Source organism: Miniopterus natalensis, chromosome X (assembly GCF_054644295.1).
Source record: "Miniopterus natalensis isolate mMinNat1 chromosome X, mMinNat1.hap1, whole genome shotgun sequence".
Taxonomy (NCBI): domain Eukaryota; kingdom Metazoa; phylum Chordata; class Mammalia; order Chiroptera; family Miniopteridae; genus Miniopterus; species Miniopterus natalensis.
This window is the reverse complement of record NC_142103.1, coordinates 100341245-100366709: the sequence shown is the minus strand read 5'-3', so window position 1 is coordinate 100366709 and position 25465 is coordinate 100341245. Positions and strand designations below refer to the sequence as shown.

Below are 25465 nucleotides of genomic sequence, written 5' to 3'. Positions count from 1 at the left end.
GAATTGTTTTCATTGTATTTATAATGTACCTGAATATATATTCATTTAAACTTCAAAACAACACTATGAACTAGATACTATTATAATCCTCAGTTTGTAGATGAGGACACTAAGGCGCGGAGGTGTTAAGTGACTTGCTAAATTCACACAGAGCTAGACCTTGAGGCAGGCAGTCTGCTCTGAGCTGGCTGATCAATCACTATTCCACGCCAGCTTTCAGAGTTAACAGTTACTGAGTTCCTGCTACATTCCTGGCACTGTATGAAATAAATCTTTTTCATGGGTTATCTCACAGCAAACATATGAGGTAAGTACTACTCTGCATCACCAGTTTACAGGTAGGGAAACTGAACCCTATTTACGTTTCTATCGAGTGAAGAATCAAGATTCAAACCACTGGTCAATCCTTTTCATTTCCATCATATTGTCCATACCATGCTAACTACAGGTTGAAGCTTTTGACTGTGAGATGCTCTTTCCCAGGCTCTGAAATCCCTGTCTTTTGTCCAGGCCTACAGCACGCACTGCGGATCATATGCAGTTGGCATGTCCGTTCATCATTTTGATGATGGCACAACGCGTGCCTGGCTCCCTTTCTCTCTCATATTAGGAATAACTGACAATGGCTCCCAAGGCTTCCATCACGCATCGGCCCTCCCCAGGCTTTCTATCGGAACGCCGTTGCTGTTTATTGCTTCTATCAGCTGTAGCCAATTTAACTATCATTTTCATCAACTCACATGTATGATTATGTTAAGAGCTCAGTCGGACGTACGCCATTATGTATAATTTAATGATAACTAAAAGGTTGAACAAGCGCAGATTGTGTGACGACCATTAACAATAAAATGGTTAACTGTGGTCTAGTCATACAATGAAATACGAGACGGAAACAAAAGTAACAACCGCAGTTACACATAACAGAGGTGACTCTCAAAGCAAATGCTGAGAAAAGTTAACAAGCACAAAAATATTCATAGACGAAATTAACCTATGGTATTCAAACTAGAATTACGGCTGGATTTGGGAAGTACAGAGGGACTGGTGACTGGGAGAAACCATTAGGTGTTGACCTTTGAGGGGCAAGTAATGCTTTATTTCTTGACCTAAGTTGTGGTTCTATGGGCATGTCCATTTTGTGGTGATTCACTGAACTATACAGTTGTGCTCCTGGTACTTTTTCCAATACGAATGGGACGTTGTTTATAAAAACATGGATAAAGGTTGTTTGGTAAAGCAAAGAAATATAGATTCCCCAATTAAGCTTACAGGAACATTTTGGTCCTGGTCATTTTGATCCAGAACTTTTAAACAATTTAATAAAGAAGTTTTTAAAAACCTAGATTACACCAATAACGAATAAACAATAGAGAAAACTCATACACTTAGGCAGTTTCCTCGTCTTACTTTTTCAGATAAAAATAACAAAAGCTGATATTTATTGACTGTAGGTTCAAGACCTGTTACTAAATGCTTTTCATTCATATTTTATTTAATCCTCTCCACAACCATATGAGCTTCTCATTATTGGTTCCATTTTCCAGATAAGTAAATTGAGACTCAAGATTATACAACCACTAAGTGCCAAAGCTAGAACTCAAACTTAACTGAACCCTAAACGCTACTCCTTGCTTACTATGCTCCTCTCCTTCTCATTATACAGTCATTAATGTCCCTTAAGCCTGCTTTTTAATTTCCTGAAGTCTACTGGCTCTTTCCAGCCTCAAATCCCTGCCCTGTGAGCTCTAGCTTCTGGGGACTCTGCAGACCCTCAGCTCCATCTCTGCAATTCTGGGGGTTTGTTGAGCTCTGCTTAGACTCCTCTTCTATACATCATGACCTGAAAACTCTCTCAAGACAGTAAGCTGGAGCAATAGCAGGACTGACCTCATTTATTTCAGGGAATCACTGTCCATTTTGTCTAGTGTTTAATACATTGAAAACCAGTTTTTCATGTTTTGTCCAGATTTTTCTAGTTAATTCAGGATGGAGGGTAAATCTGATCCCTAATACTCCATCTTGGCCTTAAGTGGAAGTTAATGCCATGGTTTTGAATCCTTGATTTCTTTTCAAAATTTGACATGGAGCCCTAGCTGGTTTGGCTCAGTGGTTAGAGCGCTGGCCTGCGGACTGAAGGGTCCTGGCTTCGAGTCCAGCCAAGGGCGCGCACCTCGGCTGCAGGCTCCATCCCCGGCCCTGGTCGGAGCACATGCGGGAGGCAACCAATCGATGTGTCTCTCTCACACTGATGTTTCTCCCTCCCTCCCTTCCACTCTCCCTAAAAAGCAATGGGAAAAATATCCTCAGGTGAGGATTTAAAAAAAATTTGACATGGAGCGTAAATAAATTGATTGTAACAATTTAGACAATTGAAATAATTATCAGAACCATCATTAGCTTGTAAATGCTAAGAGTATAGTTGTTCTAATCAATGAAGACCACATTTATTAAATAAATGGTCTATGAATTCTAAGACTGAGAACAAAAGTTTTGTAAAAATATTAATAATTGTATGTATGGGCACAAATAATATCCTAATGGGCACATCACTTTTGCTCTACAAAATGTTTCATCAAAAGATTTGCTTCAAAGTGTCATATTCCAACATATTTAGGCTTATAATTGACTAAGTATTCTTAATTCTTTTTTTATAACACACTGGATTGTTTTGGGAAGACGGGACCGTATCTCCTGTGTGGCAACTCCTCTTCACATGCCAATTTCTCTTAAGGGTTCCTGTTTTTCTCCCTGGATGAACTCAGTTAAATCACGTAGTTATTTACTTTTAAATAGGTTTGATTCAGTGCAATAAATATTCAAGGTGCACATACTATGTTAGACATTAAGTAGATCAAAAAGATAGTAAAATAGTCCCTGCCCTTGAAGAATTTATGATCTAATACAAGAGTCAGCACATATTGTCTACAAAGGGCCAGGTACTAAACATTTTAGGTGTTGTGGGCAATATGGTCTCTCTCACAACTACTCTACTCTGCAGTTGTAGCATAAAGGCAGCCATGGACAAATACATAAACACAGGAGCGTGGCCTGTGTTCCAATAAAACCCCTGATCTAATAGGAAGAAGTAGAGAAGTACACAGAGCAATAGAGGGTGGGCAAAAGCAGGTTTACAGTTGTGAGTATGCAAAACAGTTTATTCTTATATTCGTATTTATTACTGTTTTATTTTCCATATGAACAACTGTAAACCTACTTTCGCCCCACCCTGTACACATATTACAAAGATGACCAGAAGCAAGTGCTATGAGATGTCAATGAACGGAGATTCATATCTTAATACCTGGTTTATACAAACAATGAATGATTTAATGGAGACAGCAATATTTGAGCTGATGTATTAAGATTTGATAGAATTACGATAAGCAGAAATGACAGGGAAAGACTTGAGAGATGTGGGCGATAAAATAGTCCTATTTAGCTGGAATGTTGATTATACACACAAGTGAGGTGGGAAATAAGGAAACGTAAGGCCTTTGGATTCCCCCCCACAGAAACAATGTCTTCCTTTTCTAGAGTGGTTAAGCTCTTTTCTTCCATCCTTTATCTCATTCTGCCTTATGTTATGGTTATTTTTGCACTTCTCTTTGTTCCTCTACTAGACAATCCTCACATTTAGGGCAATGATTATATATTGCTCAGTTTTGAATCTCCACTGTTTCCAGCACAGAGATGGAACCCAGCAGCAGAGCAAAATTATTTGTGGAATTAATAAATGAAACCATCCACTTCAACCCAAATCATTTGGGCTTACTAACTAGACCCTGAGGCTCTGCAGAAATAGTTTAAAGATTAGCTGACTGACAAGGAGTAGGAATGTTCACTCGTTACAACAGTAGCACCTTTATTTTTCAACAAGAGTTTTGGTGAGAGACCTTGCAAATCCTCATGGGTTAATTCCTTTAATTCCTTCATCGTGTAGATTTGACCATAATTAGTAGCCACTTGAAATACAGCTTCCAAATTGTAATTCTCCAGTCTATTTCAAGGGGAAAATCCATACAGATAAGTACTGGGGTTTTATTTTCTAATCAAAAGGTTAATTAAGTGAATTAATCTTTATGTTTGAATACATTTTTATAAAGAATTTTGAATAAATAATTTAAATGGGTTAAAATTAAATCAGTGTGGTATTAAAATGAATAATAAAGCTTAGGAAATGAGTAAAAATCTTATATGTTCTATTAATTATGTAACAGCAGACAAAATTGCCTATGGCAAGTTTAACCTGAGAAGACAGGAAAGCAGATAAAGATTCTAAAATGTTCCTGCAATTGCTGGTATCCATAGAAATCATTTTGTAAGATGTATAGTGTTCCATGAAGACATAGTTTTTGAGCAATTATTTAAAGAAAAGTACTAAGCAGCTAGCATTTAAATGAACCTTCTGAAGTGCAATGAGAGTAAATAACTGTAGAACCATAAATCAACTTTGTCATGTCCACTGAGAAAATGTAGACAGACAGCAAAAATGTAATCTGAGCACACAAGTGTGGCTGAGAGAAAAGGTCCAGAATCATTTAATGAAGATTTTCTAGGCACAAATAGTGACACCATCCATCAGCAGGATCTGTTTACATAATACCTGTGTGTCTGTGAGATTACGTAAGTGGTGGCTTATGAGTGGGAACTTTTCCTTTGTTAGTAAATGTCACCAATAAGCAAATAAGTTAAGAGAAATATGAGGGCCGGAGTCTGTGTTACTGTTCAGAAGAAAATGGACTATGAGAGGATAATGTACACTTCAAAATATGAGAATGCCAGACAAGTTCTGTCATGGTCTTTGACAGTCTCCAGAGAAGTGTTAATTTCTTCTTTATGTGAAATTAACCAGGTCATGAGAAATGAGTGTCGTGATTGGTTCATTAGGTGTGGCAAATGTACCATACCAAAGTAAGATGTTAACATTATGGAAAACCGGGTGTAGGGTGTATGGAAACTATCTTTGTTACCTTTGCAGCTTTCTATAAAACCTATATTATTCTAAATATTTAAAAATATTTTTAGCCCAGCCGGGCGTGGCTCAGCGGTTGAGCGTCCACCTAGGATCCAGGCGATCAGGGTTCGATTCCCGGTCAGGGCACATGCCCGGGTTGCGGGCTGCAGCCGATCAATTACTCTCTCATCATTGATGTTTCTCTCTCTCCCCCTCCCTCTCCTTTCCTCTCTCTGAAGTCAATAAAGATATATTTAAATATATATATATATTTAAAAGTGATATCTATTTTAGCCTGGCCAGGCATGGCTCAGGAGTTGAGCATCGACCTAGGATCCAGGCGACTGGGATTCGATTCCCAGTCAGGGCCCAGGCCCAGGTTGCGGGCTCGATCCCCAGTCAAAGGCGTGTAGGAGGCAGCCGATCAATGACTCTCATCATTGATGTTTCTCTCTCTCTCTCCCTCTCCTTTCCTCTCTCTGAAATCAATAAAGATATACTTTTTAAAAAGTGATATCTATTTTAAAGCAACAGAAATGTCTTATAGAATCTAAGAATTGGTGTGTGCTGGGGCATCCAACCTGGATTAGAGAGATGGAAAAAGACTATGGGAATCCTCCGTCTGTGTGTAAATAAGAGACCTAATTTGTTCTGTTCTCTCGTGCTCTTGTCTCTTATCCGCATGGTAAAAAAGCCTGGCCACAGACAGTGTCGGGATGTTCATATATAATTCCAGGTACCTGAAGAGGGACTGCTCTCTCTTTCTGACCTATTTCCAAATTCCCAGAGGAAAGGAATTTGGGACAGGAGTCCGCCTCTCTTTCCATTAGTTTGATAGGCAGGGTCAGGGAAAGGCCTCTGATTAACCTAGCTTAGGCTGCCTGTTCACCCTGAACAAATCCATTTCCATCAAGGAAATCGAGTTACATGCCCAGAGACCCTCCCCTGTGGATGATGGGGAGTCGTGAGGGCAAAGAAGAGGAAGAGTTTCTCACAGGGTGCAGAGTGGAAAAGAGGGCAGGATAGCTCCCACCCAATAAAGGAATGACCATAAAGCATCTAAGATTGGGGGGGGGGGGAGCACAGAATTAATATGAAACATAAATATTTAGCACTTCAGAAAATACACAGGCCCAAAATCTCTTATCCACACTTGTGAAATCCCTAAAGCTCTGAAAACCAGAAGGTTTTCCATAGCTCATTTGGCAGCAAACCTGTCCTGAACTGATGGGAGGCTAATTATAGGCTCTACATATTTACTGTGAATATTCATACCATTTGCCAAAGAAATGTTAATGTGTTTGGTTATAGGGTCTTCCCTAAGCCCCACAAGGAGTAAGTGATATGTAATAAATTGTATATGTTACAGTATTAACTTAATAAAAAGTCTGAATTACAGTGCTTAATTGCTCCCTTGGGTTTTATATAAGTGATACATATATAATAGTACATATACTGAAGAACATAAATAGCTATTGCTATGTAGCTCTGAAAACAAGGGCCACAAAAATAAAAACTGTGCAAGAAACAAAAAAAATTTAAAACACTGAAAGGAAAATATACAATATCTATGCTATTTTTTGAGGATAGGCTAACTCTATTAATAATACCTTATTTTTACATAATTTTTACAGTCTTCAAATCTCTTTTATGTTATTTTTTAAATTATCAAAACAATTCTTGGACATAAGCCAGGCAAATAATATTACTGCCATTTATGGAAAAGAGAGGGGTACCCAGAAAAGATTTTACTAGATAAAGTGTAGGGTCTCAGTTGCATGTCTCCTAAGCACTAATCCAATGCCCTTGAACTTTGGCACTCTGGCAGATGGAAACGAATTACTGAATTGGCATTTTCACCATGTGGGTAAAACCATACCACAGTAACTTAATATGTGGTTTCTCTGAAGTTTTGAGGACTATGAAAAAGGTTTGCCAAGGATCCTTGGGAAGGGTGGTGATGAGGCAGTCTTCTGCAGTAGGATAAAATAGCCAGTGTCCAGAATTCCTTGGATCTGAATCCCTCAAGCAAGTTATTATAATAGCTACCTCTTAAGGCTGCTGTGGGGACTTCATAACAGCCCTTAAGTAAAGTATTGCATGGCATATTCCATAAAAGGTAGTTTTCTCTTTTCCTTCAAACTCCTGTCTATCTTTCTCAGGTGACTCTTAATGGGAATCACATCTCCAACACTGAGAAACATGACACTGTAGACTATATACCTCATGAAGGCAGAGACCCACTGTGTACCCAGCATAGACAGAGCTTGGCATGAAGCAGCTGTTCAATATGTACTCATCGAATGAATAACTAGAGGAAGATTGGGAACTTCCCATTGGAACAAGTCCCACATCAGAGTCAAGGAAATCAACATTTAATTAGTTAAATTGGGTGATTTAACATTCTTAGAAAAAAAAATTCCCTCCTGCACTGCAATTATTAATGCTTTGTGCTATTCAGTGACAATGCTTTTTCTATTTCAGTGACAGTATGGGAACCCCAGGGACAATTGTTAAAACCAGCTTTTCAGTTATGAGTCCTGTGCCCCTTTGCTTTTCACTCCTCAATGCAATTCTGATAGTTGTGTTGCCTTTGTAAGATTCTAAATTCTTACAAGTGCCCTAAAACTCCACAGAAAGACTGAAATCTGTCTAAACTTGAGAGTTCAATTCTATTTAAATAAATCCCCATTTGCTTGTTTACTCTATTTACTCGTTTTATCTTTAATGTGAATGTTACTACAGAGCTTTTAAAATGCTTGCATACAGAGTATTTGTAATAATAAAAAGCTGCTGATGCTGAAACAGATGTCAAAATAGTCATAGTAAAAACTTTTGTACAATGTATAAAACAAGTATATTTTATATGTGAATTTCACATACCTGGTGATCCTATCAGAATTTTAATAGTGAAATTCAATTTTAGCTCCTAATTGGAAGCATATTTGGCAGCTCTGTTTCCATGCCATTGCATGGTTTCTTCCTCCTTGCCTGGTCGTAGTAGAGTAACACCCAACCCAAACCACAGCATGTAGATACACATTTTAAGTGGATGTACATATCAATGCCTGCTTTCATTAAAGATTTGTGTTTGTGGTGAGAAGGAGGGAGAAGAGGGGGCGGCAAGGAGAGGGAGCAGGAGGTCTCAAACGCCCCATTGCTCTACCGAGAGATAGACAATATACAGCAAACATTTTTAAGGGAGGGAATGTGCAATGCCTCCACATGTTGTTTGGAAGATGCCTAGAGTCATGTGGTGAACTCATAAGAAAAAAAAATAACCAACGAGTGTATTGCTTGCATCGTAAGGGAAATAATATCATGCCAGTGAAAAGGAAATGAAAAAAAGCTAAAAGCTGATCTGTTCGATCAGAAATAAAAAAATTCCCAAGAATGAATCCTCCTTTCCTTTTCACTGGAATAAAAATATATATATATATTAAAATGCTTAAAATGACCTAATGTTAAGTATACTGCCCAGTGAATTCTTACATGTATACATACTTCATATCAAGATAGACAATATTTCCAGTGCCCCCAAATGTTTATTTTCCCTCCATAGTCAACACCTCCTCCCAAAAGTAACAACTCTTCTGACTTATTTATTGATTAGTTTTGCCTATTCTTGAATATTATATAAGTGGAACTTTACATTATGTATTCTTTTGTGACTGGCTTCCTTCACAGAACCTAATTTCTGTGGGATGTAGTTATGTTGTTTGTGTAGCTGCAATTTGTTCTTTTTTGTTGTCCATTCTCTTGTTGATGGGCATCACTTTCAGGTCTTGGTCTGTTATGTGTTAAATCTGCTATGAACATTTCATACATTCTTTTATGGACATATAAACTCATTGATCTGGAGAATATATTGATGAGTGGAATTGCTGGGGCACAGGTATGAATATGCTTGGCTCCAGTACATACTGACAGTTTTCCCAATTGACTGACCCAGTGTATGAGCGGTCCTGTTGCTCCGCATTGGTGTCAACGCTTGTTACTGTCAGTCTTTTTCATTTTGGCTATTCTGACGCTATTTAGTGCTCACTGTGGCTTTAACTTGCATGCTCCTAATGACTAAGGATGATGAACACCTTTTCATATGCTCATTGGCCATTTAGTTGTTTTCTCTTGTGAAGTGCTTGTTCCAAGGTTTTGTCCATTATATTATTGCCCAAGCACAACTTTTGATTTGAACTCTATTATCTGAGTACTCTATGTTGAGTTCTACATAATTTTAGAAAACCAATCTAATGAGGGTATTTTTAGCAGTAATTTTTACCTTTTTAGAAGTTCTCTGTGCTGTTTTCAAAAAGAGTGATTTCAAAATGACCTTTTTTTTCAAGTGCAGAATTCTACATGGTAGGATTCAAATCCTGTATATATTATCAGAAGTGAGAGAAAATCCCTTCCAGTTTAGCGGTTCAGAGCATGGACCGAGTTTAAGCCATATGGCCTTGCTTGTATTTACATGCCTCATACCTCATTTGTACAATGGAGATCATGACACAACTTGCCTCACAGTGCTGTGAAGATCATTGGGTTAACCTATATAAAGCTCTGAGAGTGATGTGTAGTGGACACCAAGCCCTCAGTAAGTACTGGTTATGGATAACATTACTTGGGGTGCCAGATTAAGCCCTCATTCTGTCTGTTCAATCAAGATAAGGTTATAACATCAGCCAATGAATTGGGGGAGGCATTCACATGTGGATCTGGACTGCTCAAACAAAAATTGGGAGATAGGGTGTGAATCTCCAGAACTCGCTGTGTGAAATGCCCACTGAAATGATCACTGAAGCCTGTTAAAATGTTCTTTCTGGTCCATTTGGCTTTGAGAACCCAGCATATGCCTAATGGCTCCTTTGGTGTATAAGTTAGGAGGGCCCAGGCCAATTTATACATATTCATGACTTGTAAATTGTTCAATCTGTCTCTGAATAGGAACTAAAATATTTAGGATAAAAAGAGCAGCTCCCTCCCAGGTAGCCCAGGACATAGGAACACTTTAATAAAATGGGAACGTGGGTTCCAAAACAATCGTTTTGTAAAATCTATAATGCACTCCCATAAAGGTTATATACTCAAGGGCATCCAAGAAGCCAGAGAGCACAAGTCAAATGTGACAGGGGAGAAACTGCCTAAGTTAGAGCATTTCTTCCCTGTCAATAACTTAAATGGGGCAATGGGCTTTCTCTCTCATTAAGTCCATCTGCCTAGGCTAGCTGCCTGGCAGTTCTTCTGCTAATGAGAACCTGTTCTTCCTAATACTGGAAGAAATAAGTCTTTATCTCTACCCCTTTGCATGTGCCAGTGCCATGTCAGAAACAATTTTTCAGGAAAGAGACATTTCAAGGTACAGCCAGGTATGATCATTCAGTCACCTAGCTCCTCAGTCTTTTGATGCAATGAGAACAGGAGACAGTGCTGACTGTCTGTCCCTGCTGACTCATTAGATTCAGAAGAGAATCACATCCTTTATTATCTAACACCATCAGGACGTTAGCTTCCAAAAATGTTCACATAACACTGTGCAATCATTTGCACTTGGTCATGATTATTTTGTACAATCCTTTAAGTTATGGCTACATGGATTTCTTATCCACTGAGCAGATAATCATTTTTATTTTGCTAAGGTGTTGTTGTTTTTTTTAAACTTTGTCCTTCATGGACTTTAAGAAAATGATTCTTGAGAATTATCTGGCTCAAAGGAAAGATAGTCCTGGGATCCTTTTTCATATGCTTATTGACCTGTTGTGGTAGGCAAAATTCTAAAAATGCCCTTTCACATCAAACTGCCAACCTACAGAATGAACTAATAAAATGGATATTGTTTTAAGACACTAAATTCATGGTAATATGTTACAGGGCAATAGAAAGCTAATACGCCTGATTTCTTCTCTTTGCATTCTTTTAAATAGCCAAGCAATAGAGGTGGATTGGGTAAAGAAAATTAAAAGGTCTGAGAAACACCCAAGGATTAACTCAAGTTATTAGATGTCATGGAGTCATCTCAAGAAGAAGAGGCTCCAAGTGACACCATCTTAAAAGTAATTACCACAATTGGGGCAAGGAAAAGAATACTGAGTCTTCCAGTAGAAGCATGAGAGACTTCGCCAGGTGCTGGGCTTGACCATCATTTTTCCTCAAATCGGAATCATACTAGGAATGCCATTTTGCTTTCTGTGCTTCCCTTTTCTCCTTGGCTTAAAAGATCTCTTTCTCATTCCTGTAGCAATATGGCCAAGGTCAGGAGTGCCATGACAGCTCCATGAATGAATTGGGATCATGCATCATTGTCACAAACCACAACATAGGCGTCATAAGGTGTTAGGAAAGTGAAAGGTGGCAAGTGGTGATAAAAAAAATATTTTGAAATTTCCAGAATTATAAGAAAGTATAATATGTGGATTCAGGAATCTTGGAAGAGAAAGAAGATAGAAGTATGGGTCCCATTAAGGTAGGAGGCCACTAGCAGAGGGATATACTTCTCCGCTCTCTACAACACCTAGGAACAGCTCTGCAGGCCCTCTACTCTGGTGTCGACTACCCCATTGGGTTCTCCTTCCCCAGGTGCCCCACCAATCTTGCTGGATTTTGTCTATGCTCCTGACCTCCTTTGCCCCTCTCCTCTGTGGCCAGCAGGAGAGCCCTCCTACTTATTAGGACAGATTTTTTTTCAGAGAGATTCTCCATGATAATGCCTAAATGACACCCTTCTTTCTGATTACGAGAGTCCTCCCCTCACTAGAGCTCATATCTCTTGCTTTGTTTAATGGAAAACTGAAGTTTAGATAGACTAGTGAGATAACCAAAGAAATGAAGTAGATTTTTTTTAGGAATAGAGAAACTGAGGGTCATGAATTTTAATAAACTAAGGGGGTAATGAAGATATTTGGAAAATCTGTCTTTCAAATAATATTCCAAGATTTCTAAAAAATAGAGAATTCTTTATAGGAAAACAAAGTGTGAACTGAAACCCTGTTAGTTCCAGCAAGGTAAAGAAGTTGGCATTCCCTATAGCCAAAGTCTCAAAAAGAGAAGCACAGGGCACTGAACCGGTGTAACTTATTTTATTATCATAACTTACAGTATTTCTTTTGCTAATATAAGACTTCAGAGGATGGATTTTATTTTTTAATTACACTTAAAAAAACTAAAAGTCTCCTTGGTCTACCAAACAAACAATTTTATGTCCTACCAAAGTGAGTTGTTCTAAATTGTTTAACAGCCACATTCTAACTAGTCATGTTAAATGCTGGTTTGAAGGAAAGAATGAACAGAAGATAATTCAGTTCAATGTTGGCTTTTGGCTTTATAGTTTGATAAAAGCAATTTCTTTCTTGCTTGTTTGTCCCATACTTTTCTAGCGCTAACTTCTAGTACTAATCACATGTTAGCAAGTGTTGTAAACAGTGTTCATTGTTCAATCTCTGAGCGTATTAGTGCTTAAGCCTTCATCTTCACGTAAAGAATTTTGATGGTGGTATAAATAAAAGTGACCTAAACAACTTTCCTATATGGGCATTAATGAGAAATATTGATTTTATACAACTGTTATGGCTTCCGTGATCCATAGCAATAGCATAGGGAGGTAAAAGTGAAGAGCAAACTCCATGCTTGCTCTGCCCATGGTTTGATTACTTAAGTAGATACAAGATAATTGCAATGTGGAAGATGTACATTTTCCTTGATTTGAGCCATAGATCCTTTTCACCTACAGATCAAAGAGTCTAATTAATATTCTTCCTTTCCTTGTACTAGTAAAGATAAACAACTGATGTCTCAATTTTTCTCTTCTCCATTTCTAATGGTTATATGTGCTTCATATTCTTACTGGATTATATTTCCCAAACTCTTCCTCTGGGATAGGAATTAGGTTATACTTTTAGCAATAGAAAACTGAGAAAAGTATGGAGAAATGACTGTGAACTCTATTTTTTGTCTCTTCTTTGAGCCCATAATTAGACGCCTTGCACACATATGTGCGTAAATGGCAGAGTCATTTTTCAAAGCAAAATATTTTGAACATAGATCCAAACAGAACACAGCTCTCAATTCATTAACTTACCTCTTTGTAATTAACCTAAAGGAAAGGCTAGAACAAGAACTCATCACAGCTTTTGGAACAAAGTCCACCTGGGGCTTGCCAGACTTGGTACAATATTAGGTGGCTGGTTTTCCCATAGAGTGAGATAGATATGCTTTGGAAAATAGCTTCTCTACCTTGCAACCTGACTCTAAGAATATACTATTAAAGTCATCCCTCTGGAATAAGTGGAGGCAATTGGACAGTGCTCCAGAAGATCATGATTAAAGAATTACGGAGGGGAATTCCAGTAACCTAAGAAATAAAAATAGCCAATTCAATTGCATGCTTTTATGTACCAAGCACTGTGCTAAAAATGATTTATACATATCATGTTATCTAATGCGAACACAACCATATATGGTGAAGGCACTATTATTACAGTTGAAGAAACTTGGCTTACAGAAATTATTTCTTGGACTTAGACTGCATGGCCAGTAAGTGGCAGAGACAAAATTAGAACCTAGACAGTTAAGAGTCTGAAGCTATGTGCTTTATGGCTCTGTGCTAGGTTCCTTTAATTCAATTAATTGGTATACTGTACTTGTATTGACTGCTTGCTTGGTACTGGGCAATGTAATAAATTCTTTATGTGATTAACTCATTAAGCCCTTCAATTAACTCATTTAATCAAACATCAAATGAGGTAAGAACCTTCAGTAGTCCATTTTACAGTTTTATAAACTGAGGCAAAAAGAAGTTCAATAACTTGGAATCCTCATAAAGGGAGTATGGCACAGCTGGAATTTGAATTCAGAAAACCTTGCACCAGAGGCTGTGCTTTTAACCATGGCATCTCCTTGTGTCATTAAATTACTAACTAGAACCTTCCCCATGAGAGGGAGTGGGGAAAGTAAACTGAATTTGGGGAGTCAGACTCAGTCTCAGACCAACTGGGATATGCAGGTGCACACGTGACCGAAAACACTGGAGGTGACAGAGTCCAGAGAGGAAGGTTTAAGGAAGGTGGGGAGGGTTCATTAGCAAATGAAGGTGGACAGCCATGTTGCGGTAGCCTCACAGTTTTGCCTCGGGAGGCAAGACCCTTTGATAGTTGAAAATAAGAATTGACTGCTTACTCAGCTTCAGCTTTCCTTTCTTGCCATCTGTATCCTGGAACTCATAAAAGACAGTGACAGCCACTTTTGGGCCAGGTTTTCACAACTGCAAAAACACAAGTAAACTGGGCAAAAAAAGTCATCATTCCCTTCACATTAGCTTTAGAAAGCCTGACATGAGGAAGCATGAACAGATGCTGCGCACTGCACACATGATTCCAAAATTATGTTCTAATTAAACAAAAAGCAAAATGCAGGGAGGAACAAGAAGGTAGTGTTCAGGGCTTGCTTCGGTCATAAGGACACTCTTGTCAAGAGCCACTTAGGAAATGCCAAAAATACACCTGCCCTAAAACGTTCCTCCCAAACACATTTGTCTTCAGCAGAGGGGTTGAAAGATGCATGGATTCAAGCTAAAAGTTGATTTCAATAATGATCATAATAGTTTACACTTGCATGGCATGTTAAATTTACAAGTGGCTTTCCCACCCATTGTATTATTTAATTTCCAGAGAAGCTTTCAAAAGCAGGCAGGACTAGATCTACTTTGCAAAGGAGACAATTAAGGGCCCAAGCCCAGCTGCCAGTGCCTGACAGCTAAAGTTGAAATCCAGATCTTAAGAATCCTGCTCTGAGTTCATGTTAGGCTGAACAGGGCAATTTGGAGGGCGGGGGGTCAACAGGAGAACAAGGGTGAACCCACTACTAGAAGAGAGCATGCCACAGCCGGGAGATAGGTATCAAGAAAGAAATAGTAGAAAGCTAAGGGCAAAGCTGTGGTTGTGTAAATAAAGGAAAGCTGTCGTTGTGTAAAGAAAGGAACACTCACATTGACCTCGTTATTTATCTGGTCAGAGCATGAGAAGGTACATGAAAGTGTTGGCTGTTGAGGTGGGTAGGACATTCTCAAGCAGAAATGGGGTAGAGAGAATTGTAAGGTGGATGAGACAATTTGAATGAATGTGAAGAGGCAGAAATCAAGGACATAGACGAAGAACAATGCATTACCCAGTGCAACTGCTGCACTGGGTATGTGAAAGAGATAGCAGAAAATAGAACTGAAAGGGGGAGATGACATCATAGACATTTCTGAATAACAAGCTAAATAGTTTGATCTTAATTCATTAGGCTTTGAAGAACCAATAATAGTTTATAAACACAGAGGTAACACAACATCTGCTTCATGGGTTTCTTGTGAGATTTTAATAAAATGTTGATGCAAAAGTGCCTTGTAAAATGTAATTTAAGTAATTAATATTATATACAGTGGAACCTCAATTCTTGAACTTAATTAATTCCGGAAGGCTGTTTGAGAAGTGATTTGTTCAAAAACTGAATCATCCCCCCCACTAGAAAAAATGTAAATGGAATCAGTCCATTCCAGACTCCCAAATGATTCCCTGGTTTAACCTTTCTCAATTGCTTGTGATAGTTGTTTTGCAAGCACTTTCACACTCTTAGCAACATCAGTACTCTTGATGGTATCTTTATGTTTTAAGATTGTGCTAATCATAGATTTCACCATGCGGCACTTGGTAGCCAGATCAGACATGCAAACACCTCTATCATATTTTGTAATTACTTCTTTCAAAGCTCTATCGTTGTTCCCACAACTTTCCTTTTCACTTTGCTCCTATAACTAACCTTCTTAGGACCCATGGTGACACACTGTATGTATTTAGTACTAATAATCAGCAACAAAAGCAAAAAACACGAAAATATTCACAGCACAATTTCCTGAGATGTTAGCAATGCAAGGTTTAGTGGTAAAATGACTCATAGTTGTGCATTCTCTCCTTTCTTTGACATCTGAGGGACATGAGACTGATCATACAGGTATCAGCATGAAAGGGTTGTTGGGTCAAGAACTGAAGTTTTGTTCTACAACTGAGACATTTTTTCCATGAACTACTTGGTGAAGAACTGAATTGTTTGAGATGGGAGATGTTCAAGAACCGAGGTTTGACTCTAATTGCATTCATTCATTCATTCAATTCACAAGTATTATTTGAGGGCCTGTTACTTATCAGGCATGATCTGCCTAGGTATCTGGTATTTATAAATGAACAAGACTTATCACTATGCACTGAAGCTCGCAGTCTACTGGGGAAAATGAACATTTCAATAATTACAATTAAGTACTCCTAGGTAAAATGTACATATGGTGCCAGAAAAGTACAGAAGGAAGCTTTGATGAACATTTCCTGGCAGAGTCAGGGGAAATTATATTTGAATTAAATCTTAAATAACCATAGATATAAATGTAGGAGCTAAAACTATTAAACTTTGAGAAGAAAATATTTGAGATACCGGGTTAGACAAAGTTTTCTCAGACAAATCACAAAAAACACAAACCATAAAAGAAAAAAAACGCTAACATGACCTTATTAATTTTAAATTCACTTTAAGCAAATGAAAAAGCAAGCCATGGACTGGGAGAAAGTATTTGCAAGACATAACTAAACAGAACTCTTATATCCAAAATATAAAAAAAGCTCTTACAAGTTAATAATAAGAGAAACAACACAATAAAATGATGTGCCAAAAAGTTTCAATAGACACTACAAGAAGATATACAAATGGCCAATAACCACAAGAAAAGATGCTCAACATCTTTAGTCATTAGGGTAATGCAAAATAAAATCACAATAAGATACCACTGTACAGCCAAATGGTTAAAGTTAAAAAAGCTGATTATAACCTAATGTCGGTGAGAATGAATAGCAACTGAAATCCTCATGTATTGTGGGTAGGAATCCAAAATGTTAAAGCCCATTCAAAAAAAAATAAAAAGAAAAAAAGAAAGTAATATGGAACTGCATGTTAAAGTTAAAAAGACCCTTAGCATATAACACAATTCCACGCGTAGTTACCCAAGAGAAATTACAACATATGTCCACACAGAGACTTGTATATAATGTTGCTAGTAGTGTTACTCACAATATTCTAAAACTGAACACAACCCAAATGTCCATCAATGCTTGAACAAATAAGCACATTGTAGTATATTTATACTATAAACTTTAAGAGTTTAAGGATTGGTAATACTTACTTATCTGTAGAATTAAAACTAAATTTAGGCTCTAAAGGAGGAAACTACATAATGACTTTATGCTTTGACAATGTAGATACAGCACAGCTAGCAAAATCAGAGAAGAATCAGAATAAATTCACTGCTTAATTACTTAAAAATAGTTAAGCAACTTTAAGTAAACTTTATTTTTAATGCTTAGAGATTAAAATAGCTTTAAAAAGAAACGTTTAAAGTAAATAAAGTCCAAGATGCAACATGTCATTTTTCTCCCTAGTATTTGTTTTCTCTGTCCTGCCTATTCTGATTCCAAATAAATATTCTTGCCTAAGTCTTCTCTCTCTCATCAGGGTTATATGGATTTTGGTCATTTACCCTTAAAAAAAGTAGGGCTAAAAAATATTAAGCATATATACTAAAACTCTTCACTGTTTTGAATAAGTTATTTGACAATTATGTAACGACTGTTCAATGCAAGATTTCTAAATATGCCAAATAAAACACCAAATACATATTAATATGAAACATGATATTCCAACCCAGGTAAAGTTATACTGCATATGTTACAGCATAAGAATATTTTAGTTTCTGATCACCACAGGACTACTGCACTAATCACCTTCAAGAACTAGTAAAACATTGGTTCGAGGGAAACAAAATCTAAACACACCATAATTACTACAGGGAAATCTCTGGTGAAATATCATTATATATAATAAATGACAATTTTGAAAACTTTCTCAAACTGCGTTTTAATCATGTTTGTCTCCATTAAGCCTCTAAGTTAATTAAATGGGCAAGCCAACTTGAGACAAGGAAATTGATTTTCTGCATAGGACACTCTCAACAGAGTAGCAGACATAAAAAAAGATCAATTTTTCTTCATGGTGTGCAAATTAAGCTCTGTTCAGAAAAAAATTAACAAAATCCCTGTTCCCTTGGGTTCTTTTGTTCTTTCGGGACACGTTAATCAAGTAAATATGGCAAGAAGGAAAAATACATTTGAACGTTGCTTGTACCTTTCACCTTTGGGAAAACAAAGAAGTCTCGAGTCTCATTAGCGAAAACCTCTAGCCACTCCTTCCAGCCTCCTGCCTAATGGAGCATGGGCACTGAGACCTAAGGAGTGGATCCCGGCTCCTTTCTACCCATGAAGGAATTTTAGTAGCAATCTATTCAGGGTGGACCAAAAAATAGTAGTTTGTGCACTGCAATTTTTTATTAAAATAAAGACAGCCTATTCCTTTGCCTTCCATTTCATCACAATCTCCTCATTTCCACCCCGATGCCCCCAAGCACACAAGGATCTCATTTTCATTTGCTTCCCTAAAAGAGAAATCAGGAGGATTCATATTTGCCTATCTTTGCAAGGCTAGGCATCCCTAACTTGATCTCTTTGACATGGGACTTTATTGTTTTAGTGACTTATTCTAGAACTAGTGAGTGCAGGATTCTCCAGTATATTACTTAACTAAAAATCAAAAGAATATCCTTTTGTGACTGTTGATGCTGAGAACTATGTTTTTGGATGGAAGGTGGAAGAAAGTAGTTTTCCTATACCCTTTTATCTATTATATTCATGATATCAGTAAAGCTCTCTATATTTCAGAAGACACGTGTTTATATATCATAGTGTAGTATTCACTGTAGAGCATGCCATCTCTGAGATAATTACATGCAAATGTGAATATATTCTTTATTCTTCTATTTAAATTCAGTAACACCAAGACCATCATTTGTGAAACAATGTAATATTGTTTCATGAGGGAAGAATTTGCTAATAAAGCTCAAGCAGGAGCTTTTAAATCATTCCAGAAAACTGCTTTTCTCACACTTTGTAATTCTAAACCTATAGATAGAGAGCAATGTGCTTTTTTAGATGTAAGATTTCAAAGTTATGCCTGATATTATAGTATAATTACTTTACATTGTAATATAAAATTATTATAGTTAAAAATATAATAATATATTAAAATATAAATTTACATTTTATAGTATATGTAGCACTCAATTATAGCTTAATTCCATGTTACTGTATTCAGATATCCCATAGTAAAATCAGGCTGGTTCAAATGTAAAGCTCCAAAGAACATTACTTAACTTAGAACATATGTGACTAACTTTGTTTAGCATGCTTTCTCTCAAGGCTGTCACCTAGCCACTGCTTCGCTTGCCTGAGCAGAAATCAAATATGGATGACTGGACATAAATGAGGGTTGAGTCAACCTGATGTCCTTGAGGTAGAAGAAAAACAAACTCTGTTGTCTTTCTCCGAGTTTTCTCCCCACGCGTAGTTAGCATGTGGACATTTCTACCCCTAAGCCACTTGTAGTCTTTGGAATCAGCACCCACCTCTGGTAACCTTACATTCACACTCAGGACCCTAAGCATAATAGACAGTGGAAGTATTTGGGGACAAGGATATGGTACCCTGAATTTTCAAAGTATTCCAAAATGCAGGAGTGAGAAATGTTTGAACAGAAACAAATAAGCCAGGTGTGATACCTGCACTGAGCAGGGCCTACTTGAACATTGGGAATTCTCTAAAAATGAAAGTAAGGGCTTACTTGGGTAAAATCCAGAATCCTGAAGTTTAATTTTGGAAACAGGAGAAGTTGGGCAACAACAAGGCAAGCAGATCAGAGCCAGGCTGGGTTGTCAGGAGCATCTGTGGAGCCTGAGGGCCTGCCAAGGCTCTTACTCTTTTGGTCGTAGCTTCCCCTTCTCCCTCCGATACTCTGGAAATGGGCAGCTGGAGTGGGCCTCACTTCATTTTTTTTCAGCCACCCCTGATTTTCTCCCTGCTATAGCCTGGAAAGGTGATGATCAGATTCCCATGAAAAGTCTGTTACTCTTTGTGAAAATCATTCAAACTGAGGGTTCCTGTACAAACCCTTCCTGACTTTTCAGTGACCACTATTCCTCAGAGCTGTACTTTTGGAATTGTTCCAGTCTCAGAATCAGTCCAGAAGGAGGTTTCTATAGCTTGGTACTTATTTTCAGTTTTTAGGATATTTGTTAATTGCTTTCTTCTGCATCCTTCCAGTACAGTACTTGGACTATGTTTTATACTTGTGGGCTCAGTTGCTTGCATTTGTATACTGTTGTTTTTCAATTATACTGTTGTTTTTCAATTTTTCCTCAAATATAATGAAACCTCACTATGAAACTTGGGGTCTATGCTATGGATCCAGCTGTGTTATGACATGGCTCTCTGCATATTTATAGCATAACTATACAAAGGTTTATTCTCTAACACAGATCACTTCTTACACTCGGGAACCTCCCTACTATCGTTGAGTACCAGTTGTATCAAAATCACCTAGGAGCTTTTTAGAGATGTAGGATTTCAGGCCCTGCCACAGCCCTACTGCATCACAACCTGCAATTTAACAGGATCTCCAGGTGATTCACGTGCACTTTACAATTTGAAACACACTGGGCCACAGCAACAGCTTCCGAAACAGGGGCTACATATTAGTCACACAGAGAAATTTTAAAAATACCAAAGTTGGGTCCCACTCCTAAGAGATTCTAATTTAATTGGTTTGTGGTGGTGCCCTGATATGGGTATTGTTTTTTAAGTTTCAGATTTGTTTTAAAGGGCAGCCATACCTGAGAAACACTTCTCTAGAATAAGCAATATTAAGTAAAATTTGTATCCTTTTAGCTGTATATGTTGTATAGTCAACACTAAAGTAGAAAATCCTTGAGGGTCAAATCTACCTCTTCTATTTTTAATATCTTCCAAATTGCTCTTTGCACAGTGCTTAGTATATGGTGGTCACTCAGATACATGTTCATACATGATAGAGTACTAAAGCAGGTGAGAGATAACTAGGGTTCATGTCATGGCTCTGCAAGACATGACATCTTTGACCATGGGAAGATCACTGAACTTGTTGGGAAGTCAATTTCTTTGTCGGTCAAGTGGGAATGACTTCTGACTCTAGTAGTTATTCAGTCATTCATTCACTCAACAAATATTTATGAACATCTATTCTGTTCCAAGTACTATTTGGGGCAGCAGAAAAGTAACAAAAGCCAGAGCATCATCATCATTGGCTCAACTTCTCTACTTTTCAATACAGTAATATTTTACTTTGGAATCTGCAGGACTGTGCTTACAAACATGTAGAGATAGTATTTACTACTCTAGGCAGTGCCTTGAGTTCATCAGATTTACTCCTGCTCTCTGTTGTGATGAAAAGGTCCATTGAGGCACTCTTCTGCTTTTGTCTCTTCTGCTTTCATTTATCAAAGCTCTGTGAACTATTCATAAAACCAGGACCATAAGAAAGCCAGCCCCCTGGACCTGGCATCCAAGGTGCTGAAGCATGGCTCTGTTTCCAGGCTGTATGAGTCTCTAGTTTCAGCCAAGAAGCAGAGCATCACTATTCTGTTGCTGTCTTCCTTCTTGAACCACTTTTTTCAGGTGTCATGGTCTTATTTATAACATTCAACTGCCGAAGTGCATCTAGGGTTCAGAGATTTGTGTCCCAATTATAAGAGTCCTAATTGCAGAATCTTGAAGTAAGAATATAAGCCCCCAAAGAAACAGTGCTTGATGATGATGATTGGTGATGGTGATGGCGGTGGCAATGATGATGATGATGATGATAAATGTGTCCATGACAGGTCTCCTCTTTTACAGATGCTATTTGGCTCCAGTAATGCAGGTTAAATACTCATTATAACAACATTGACTAACACAAGATAAACCTAATTACATTTCATCTCTCTTCTAAATACCTTACACATGCATAACCAAATTTGATTCCTATAATCCCCTTATACATTAGTTACTGTCATCTTCATTCCCAGGAACCCGAATCACATAGATTTCAGGCAACAGGAAGTGATCATGCCAGGCTTCAAAGTCTAGATTTTCCAAAGCCTGAGCTCATAGTCGTGTCACTTACCTGCTTGACAAACCCCCACTGATTTTATAAAATTCAACTTAGTTTACTCTCTATGCAGTTTTCCCTCATCAGATATATATATATACCATAGCAAAAACTACACAATTACCACTTTAAGTTCTGTGTCAGGGTCTGTGCTTAGTGCTGTACTTATGTAACCCTTATAAAGTTAGATTGCCTCCAGGCCAGGCAATAAAATGGTTTTATTCCAAGTCCTACACTGTAAAATTAAATTGTAGTTTTGCTCTTTATTGCATTCTCTCTAAAAACTCCAGAAGGAGAATTACATTCATAACACAGAGCAACACGTCTTAGAATCCCTCTCTCCCCCTCCCTCCCCATCCCGCCATGCCCCCTCCAGTATCCCGCCAGTCTACAAAGCAGTGCATGAGAGCGGCCTCCAATTCTACTTCTTCCAAACTTCTAAAACTCTCTTCCTGAAACCCATCCCCGGATGGCTTTTGTGCTCTTTCTCCCTCCCTCTTCCTCCTTTCCAAATCTATTTTTTTCTCGCTAGAATAGATTTGTATCCTCTCCAATATAAATCAGACTACTATGTTTTAGGCTTCTTTTGCCTTGACCTTGGTTCTACATAGCCAACAGGGTGAATGCTGAATTAACTGACCTCATCATAGAATCAGCAGCCCTAACATCAAAGAAGGTTTCTTCTCAGAAGGAGAAAAGAGATGTGTTTATATTTTGCCCTTGTCATATACACTTTCTCAATTTATTATCACTACTCTTATATGGGTTTAAATTTTTGCCATTTTAAGGTTTTGAAAAATGAGAGTTAACTCATTTACCCAATAGGACAGGATAAATTCATGCAGATCCAGAATTTTAATACAGACTGAATACATAAAAGCCCTTGAGTTTAGCCAGACCTGACATTGGATATGTGAACTAATCCCTTCAATATCCCTTAAGGGCTCCAGTGTCCTCTAGAGCAGGGGTCACACCAAGCTATGGCCCATGGACCAAATCCAGCCCACTATTTGTTTTTATAAATAAAGTTGTATTGGAATGTAGTCACAGTCATTCATTTACATGGTGTGTATGGCTGCTTTTGCACCACAAAAGCAGAACTGAGTAGTTGTGACAGAGAATGTATGGTCCAAACCTAAAATAATTACTATGTCGTCCTGTGCACCAAAAGGTTGCTGGTTTGATTCCAACTTAGGGCACATGCCCAAGTTGCCAGCTCAATCTCCGGTAGGGGGCATGCAAGAGGCAGCCGATCCATGTTATGCTCTCACATCGATGTTTCTCTCTTCTCTTCCTCTCTCTCTCTAAGCATGAATAAACTATTCTGGAAAAAAAAAGAAGAACAGAACTACCATATGACCCAGCAATCCCTGTTCTGGGTATCTACCCAAAGATTTTGAAAACATTTAACTGTAAAGGCATGCATGCCTCTATGTTCACTGCAGCATTATTCACAATAGCCAAGATATGGAAACAACTTAAATGCCCTTCAACAGATGACTAGATAAAAAAGATGTCATAAATATATACAATGGAATACCACTCAGCCATTAAAAAGATAAAAAATTGCTATTTGTGACAATATGGATAGATCTTGAGAGTATTATGCTAAGTGAAATAAGTCAAACAGAAAAGGACAAGAACTGCATAATTCACTTAGATGTGGGATATAAAACAAAAATACAAGAAATGAGCAAACCAAATAAATATACAAATAAAAAACAAACTTATAGACGTGTGCATAGGGGTAGTGCCTGATACACCAAGATAGCAGTTGACCTACCCTTATGTGAATGGGAACCAGAAAACCTTGAGAGCTTAGAACTAAGCAGTAGCTTCTTCCTCAACATGGATATGGCAAAGGAGAAAATGGTACTAGACATAGAGCTAAATGCCAAATTGAATTACCACATATGGAAACATCCTGAGAAGATCCAACAGCTCCCCTATGATCAATGAGCTTGGTGATAATTCACAGTGTTCCAAGCAGACACATTAAGAACTAGAAGAAACAGGACATTTATTATGATGTAACACTGTCTGTTTTTGCCACCTTTTCCCATGCATACTTCTATCAGTTGCCTTCATCAAATAAAATTAGGAAGAAGACATGGATTTAATAAATAAGGAAGTAATGTATGAATGGGAAGTACAAACTATAATACAGATAAGTCTATCTTGGGAAGAAAGTTTGAACTTAAGTGACAACAGTTTAGAGAAAACATCTTCTCCAAATTGCACTGATTGAATTCCAGTATCCTCAGCAACTTCTCCATCAATACAAACCAGTTTGCTTGAAAGTCCTATTCCCACTCCTATGCAACAATTTACAATAAAAAGTCAAGGTTCCACCAATACTATTAGATCAATTATCCTTGGATAATTAAAAAGAAAAGGTGAAATGGTTTTTGAAGATCAGCCAAAGAGATTTTTCCAAGACACAATGTGTTTTCTTCTGATATGAATGTGTGTCTATCATCTATTCAGATGTTCTTGATGGAAACAAAAGCAGTATAGGATCTCCTTATAATTCACCAGCTAAAATCAGCACTGTCACAAACTCTCCTGTGTTATCTGCTTTCAACTAAGAGATTCACCCATCCCAAGACTTTCTCGCCAATGGAGAAACACATGGGTATTATTTCGCTCATCTTCATTCTCTCTCTCTCTCTCTCTCTCTCTCTCTCTCACACACACACACACACACACACACACATACACACACAAGTTGGAGCAAGAACAGAATTGTATGGTATAATTTAGATTATTTCCTATTTATTTTTTTCTAAAACACTGTTTATTTATAGAACTTGAATGCCTATTTCCTGTGTATGCCCTTAAAAGTAATGTAGTAATATTTTCAAAGATGTTTTGCAAATAAGAACTATGTTGAAGATACAATTATACACCTTCAAGCTGCTAATATATAGAAACATGATATACCTGGACTTTAAAAATAACAACAGAGAGCTCTATTTATTTATGTGAATAAATAAAGTTATAAGCTCTGGTGGAAAAAACAAACGAACTCATAGATACAGGCAACACAATGGTAGTTACCAAAGGGGAAGGGGGTGAGGAGGACGACGAAGGAGGTAAAGGGGGTCAAACACATGCTTACAGGAGACTAGACTTCAGATGAAAGCACACAATAGGGTACACAGGTGCCGTATCACAAAGCTGTACACCTGAAATTACTGTAATGTTATTAACCAATGTTACCCCAATAAATTTATTAATTTTAAAATCTGTTACCAATGATCAAAGACAAATGAAAGTATGGGGAAGGGTATAAGAGATCATCTGATCCAAACCCTTTCCATAGGCATAAGTTGCCTGGAAAGAGGTATTATAGGAACCATCCTGGTTAATCAAATATTCCAATTAACTGTAAGATCTAAAATGCTAGTAAATTTAATGTTGAAGGAG

General features: G+C 37.7%; 1 protein-coding gene and 1 pseudogene across 2 annotated transcripts in view; both read left to right on the top strand.

The window, feature by feature from the left end:
* GLRA2 (glycine receptor alpha 2) overlaps nt 1–25465 on the top strand; it is a 156172-nt gene that overhangs the window by 81905 nt on the left and 48802 nt on the right. The gene's annotated exons all lie outside the window — the stretch shown is intronic.
* On the top strand, nt 10954–24624 carry LOC148090647 (P2R1A-PPP2R2A-interacting phosphatase regulator 1-like; annotated as a pseudogene).